Here is a 6000-nt window from a genome sequence, read left to right on the forward strand (position 1 = left end):
GTGCCCTGTGTGAAATGAGAACTTTTAAAAATGCTTGCTCTCTTTCCTTTCCTCTCTGACATTTCACAATATATGTGGAATTTTGAAACATTTTTTTAAAAAGATGAAATTCCAGAGTTCTAAACCACAGAGGAAACTGCCCGGAGTTGGAAGCATAATTGCTACTCCAGCCTGCACAGTAATTGTGTCTTACTGGCTTCTCCTTTCTTCCAGGGCAAACAGTTCTCCCCATCCAAAAAGCAGTGGGAATGTGGGTCATCAATACAGAATGGATCTTTCATTATCACTTAATGCTGACCTCAACCTGCTTTGGAGTGAAATCCTACATATAATTCCAAAGTCTGTATTGCTGCAAAGGGACATATGTCCAAGCTGATCCAATATCTTTACTTCGAAATACCCTTTTATTATTTTCCTTTATTTTCTTGTTTAGCAAGTTTCCCTTTATTGAGAGTGACCTGGCAAAGAGTGGTTACTGGAAACTTGCAGCAAGTTTGCAAAATTCCATTCAGAAAACTCAGTGGAGGGAGGGAAGAACTGAAAACCTAAAAACACTTGAGAAAATGCCAGGGGCTTATTCAGAACTTGCTTATTAAACCTCAGCCCCAGTTACCAACAAGTTCTCTTTTAGGTGGATAAGGAAATGGTCTCTAAGATGCCTTCTGGCTCTAAATTTCTATCACTTAAAGCAGTGATTTTCAACCTTTTTCATCTTGTGGCACACATAAACTATTAAAATTCTGTGGCACATAAAATATATTGGGGTTTTTTTTTGCTGATTAGGCAAAAATAGTTTAATTTTGATTCATTCACACTGGATGGCTATTGCTGTGTTGGCTGTCATTTTTTATTTCACAATCTAAGGGAAGAAAGGTTGATGCTCCTAACTAGTCAGGTAGTGCAGATTTTAAAATTTCTTTTGGCACACCAGTTGAAATCAATAATTTAAAGTGAACAGAGCTTGCTTCAAAAGCAAGCTTTTCCATGATATGAGCAGTAGATCCGAACCCTAAAGCTCTTCTTCAGAAATTAATTTTGAGGGACTGATTTCAGCTTTCAGTAGTCACCTCAGACCAAGCTGGTCTTACTCCTTGGAGACAAACTTCGCTCGAAGAATGAGCCTTGATGGGGCCAAAGCAGCCCTCCTTTTTAACCCAGGCTCACACAGCGATGACGGGACATGTTTCAACCTCATCAAGCATTCTCTGAATGCTTTGCTCCAGCTTAGCCAAAAAAAAGAAATACTACATTCTATAAACTTTAGTTGTCATTTTCATCAAAATTCTTACTTGTTCTCAGTCTTAATTATGAATCTAGACTAATCTTAAATTCTTTCCAACTCAGACCCCCTGAGCTCCTTGGAACAACCTAATATACGCAAAAGTGACCATTCAAGTTTGGACAGTGTTCTCCAAGAATCCCCACTCACAGGAAGAAAATGAGCTAAGAGTCCAATAAGAAGAGTCAACATGCCCAGCATTCATCTAAGGGCCTTATGTAAAGTCATTTAATCTTCATAACACTTGACGAGATAGGGACAATTAATATCATCAGATTATAGCTGGATTACACGGAGGCATTGTCAATTCCCAAAATCAGAGATAGTAAGTGATAGAGGCAGGTGACAAACAGGCAGGGCCAAACGCTGCCTTACGAGGGCTCTGTGAGAGACAGATTTCCTTGCATTGATCCTCAGAGATTCTGATTCATTTATCGTGAGGTGGGGTGGGGTGGGATGAGGGAGGAGGCCGAGCCACTTTCTGAACCAGTCAACAGCCCCCACCCCGACCCTCCACCCCGACAGACACAGCAGCACACCACTGCACGAACACCAGGTATCTGTATTATTTTAACCCCTCTGCAGGTTTTAACATGCAAGTAGGATTGAAAACTACTCCTGGTAGACAGTTAATTCTGTTTATTCAAGGAGTGAGAAGGAGGGTTCTTCACTTTTTACTATACAATGTGTTGGATATAAGCATTCATTTGATAAAATAGTGTGCCAAATTTAAAGAAACCAATGAAGAAATATCTTTTCTGAGGTTGACTCTGTCCTTTACTGATAGCTATAATAGCAGCCAATGTCATGCTTCAGGCCTGGCAATGAGGTAGAGATAGCAGGCAATAAAGAGTGGTTCTTATCACTACCTATAGGAAAAATCAAGAGCAGCAAAGAGTCAGTACTGTAAATAACCAAGAGTAAACCCTCAGCAGATGGAGGACAGTTCCAAGGAAGAGGCTGTGCATGGCTCCGTTACCACGTAAAAAGTAAAGATGGAGAAAATTAGGCACAGATGTCTGACACGAAAGAATTGGATGGAGTTCAGTCCTGATGCCTGGGCTTAGAGATAAGAGTTTAGAACTGAGAAGAATGGCAAGAGCCAGGGGAAATTTTGGCCATGAGGAAATTAGAGTCTTAGGCAAAATGCTTAAATGTAAAAGGAACATGGAAAAAGTAACGCCAAGGCCCAGGACCTAAAAGACCAATTAACTAGGTCAAAGTTGTGAGAGGTCCAACAGCAAAGCTGGTCTGACTGGGAGCCTCTGCCTGAGATTGCTAAAGGCCCAGCCTCTGCTGTGTGCCTGCCGTATCCACAGAAAAAAGATGATCTCACTCCTGGAAGTGGAATTCTGCAGGGACAGTGGACAATAAAGCTTGACCTATATAGCGTCACTTTGGCAATCATGACACTCTGTGAATCATAGTTTTCCTTCTTATGCAACTTCAGTTATATAGACCCAGACAATAAAATAAAATCAGATGTTATTATAATTGATTAATGTAATGAGGCTATGCTATTGTCATTACAAAATTTTGTAGGTAACACTAATTCTTGATTTAGCTTCATGGTTCTTAGCAGAAATCAAGTAGTGGAGTAAAAATGGGTATGCTAATAAGTAAAAAGAGTAGGTATTAACAATGTATCATGGACACAAACTATAAAGGGGTGTGTGTCATATAAAAGCCAGAATATAGAGCAGGGGACATGGACACATTATGGCCATGTAATGATTATGTTATCCTTAAATTTCCAATCAACACAACTTTTGAGAATGAAAATTCCTAATGCTGACCACTAGGAAATATGTGACTAGACAAGAAATCTATTACATTGGCAAAATATTTTCAGCAGCCTAATTCAGACACATCCTTTCAAAACAGTCTCATCCTTTCAATCTGACCCATTTGCTTAGAAGTGACAATGATAAGTTAAATGAAGTTACTGTCCACAAAAACCCCAAATTTATGGAATTCCTTGGGGACTGAAACTTCAGGAGTAGCTAAGGCGTAGTAAATATTCAGTGAATGTGTATTGAGTTAAGAAGATGGTGTACAACAATCTCAATATTGCATGTAACGAGGGCAGATCTGACATTCTAAGGGTAAATGTTTCAGTAAAAATTTAGATGACCCACCAGAATGCATTCTTGATAAAGCCCTTTTGGTTAATTACTGGAATAAAATAGGGGTCTTTGGGGAGCTACATTTAGTAAGGTAATATGTGTTACAGACTTTTACAGTCTTTTCAACACTAGAACTGCTTAATGTCACACTTGGGATATGTGGACTCATTTCCTTAGTTACCGAAAATCCATTTGGGTCAAAATTTATTTGGTTTATGCTAGATCGGTGTAACTCTTCCTGGAATTTTTTTTTATGCCTTTAGTTTTATATTTTGACAAGGTAAATACTTCAAAAATATCTTTTGTCAACTTTAAGATACTTTTGTTTTAGTTTCTTGTTTCTAAAAAGAGTTCAACAAATTAACAGCCTTTTGTATATGCTGGCATGTTGTCAGACTCTTTGACATTTTTGTCATCTTTCAAATTATTTTTTCTGTTTTGTTTATATTCAGGAGGTTTTTATTTTAAATTCAATTCATCTCAGACAAGATTTATTCTTATTTATTTTTTTCTGAATATTTAGTTCTGGAGCTGTGCCAACAATCTCAACTTCAGAGACTTTGAAGATACAAAGTCAAAGAGACATGAATCACTTCTTTTTGCCTAATAATCTTAAGTTAGTTGGCAGGTATATTCCACTTGAACAGATGCTCTGGCAAGGAGAGCAAGCTGTTAGACAGTGAGGCAAAAACAGAGAAGAACAGATATGGAGGGTACTCTGCCTCAGGCTCACCATTCACCTGGGGTTCTACCCCAGAGAGGGTTTCAGTTTAGCAGGGGGTCTTCAATTCTTTGGAAAGCCAGAGCCAACTCAGACCTCTTTTAAGGAATTCTGCATGTGTACTAGTTTTCTATGACATTGTTACAAAACACCCCAAATTTGGTGGCCTAAAACAACGCATTCGTTCCTACAATTCTGGAGACCAGAAGTCAGAAACTTGGATCTACATGAAGACAGGTAGAGATCAGAGAAGGAATAAAAAGTAGTCATGACTGTCCCTTTTATGTGTCAACTTGGCTGAGCTACAGTCTTCAATTGTCCGATCAAACACTAATCTGGGTATTGCTGTGATGCTATCTTGTAGATCTGATTAAAGTCCATAACCAGTTGGCTTTAAGTGAGGGAGATTATCTTAGAAATTCTGAATGGGCTCGACCCAATCATTTCAAAGTTGTTAACAGCAGAGCTGAAGCTTTCCTAAAGAAGAGATTTCATATGAGAACAATAGCTTTTGCTTCAACAGCCCAAGATCCCAGCCTGCCCATCCTGGCAACCTGCACTGTGGATTTTTGGACTTGCCTATTCAGGCCTCAAAATTGCAGTAGCCAATTCCTTGCAATATATATAAAGTCTGCCACTGTCTGTTTTTTGTTTGAATCCTGATGGAGTTAAAATATTTTTAAATTGCCCCTATTCTTAACTAATCTAAAATAACAGTTTCTTAAACAGTATTGTAACAGTGTATGGGATGATTATAGCATATGGGTAAGTCAAAGGAATGGCAACAGTGTCATAAGAGATGTGAGGGAGGAACTGGGAATACTCTGTCACAAGGTACCTGCACTGCTGGTTATGTGGCAGTTATTCAAAAAGAGACTTAGAGTTAGTTAGACTTGTATATTTTAAACTCTAGGACAATTACTAGACATTTTTAGGGTTGTAATTAACACATTAAGAGAGAAGTTAAATTGAATCATATCAAATGCTCAGTTAAAGAGGAGAAAAAAGAACAAATATAATTAATAGAAACCAGTTTATAAATATTGTGGATATCATTCCAACTGCATCAGAGTGTGTTATATATATTAAGTGTGGGGGAGTTTTGCAGTAGTGAATCTATCTCCTTATAATACTGTAATAGTGCATACATGACCTTATACATTTGTTAAAACCCATAGAGTTTTCAGCACAAAGAGTAAGCATTATGATATACAAATTTAAAAAAAAACACATTTAGTAGGTCAGGGGGTCCCAGGATGAAATGCAGTATATGACAAAAGAATCTAACTGTATTGCAAATATATGAAACAACCTCTCTTGACAAACACTATGTCATCCAGATAATCAAGATCAATATCAATAGGATAAATTATGTTGATAGTATATACCTTGGATATGATATGATGTGATGAGAATGGCACTGTATTTCTGTCTTCCTCCCCAAAACTGACAACCTCAGTCTACTCCTGAGGAAAAGCTCAGACCCTGTTGAGAGACATTCTGCAAAATATCTGAACAGTACTGATCAAAACTTTTAAGGACATCAAAAACAAGAAATCATGATAAACCATCATAGCCAAGAGGAAAGCAGAAGACATGAAAATTAAGTGCAATGAGGTACCCTAGATGGGATCCTGGAACACAAAAGGACATTCAGTAAAAAGCCACAAAATCTGAATCAAACAGGGATTTCAGTATTATATATATGTGTATATGAATGATTGGAATTTCAGTTTTAATGTCTTTAACTATGAGTGAAATTGAATACATTTTCATATGTTTCATTCTTTTCTATAAAGATTGGTTCTCCTTGAAATTAGTTCTTTGTGAAAGGGAGGAAGGAAGGTAAACAAAGAAGGGAGAAGAGAAGGGAA

This window comes from Artibeus jamaicensis, unplaced genomic scaffold (genome assembly GCF_021234435.1).
Source record: "Artibeus jamaicensis isolate MK-2021 breed Jamaican fruit bat unplaced genomic scaffold, CSHL_Jam_final contig_415, whole genome shotgun sequence".
Taxonomy (NCBI): Eukaryota; Metazoa; Chordata; class Mammalia; order Chiroptera; family Phyllostomidae; genus Artibeus; species Artibeus jamaicensis.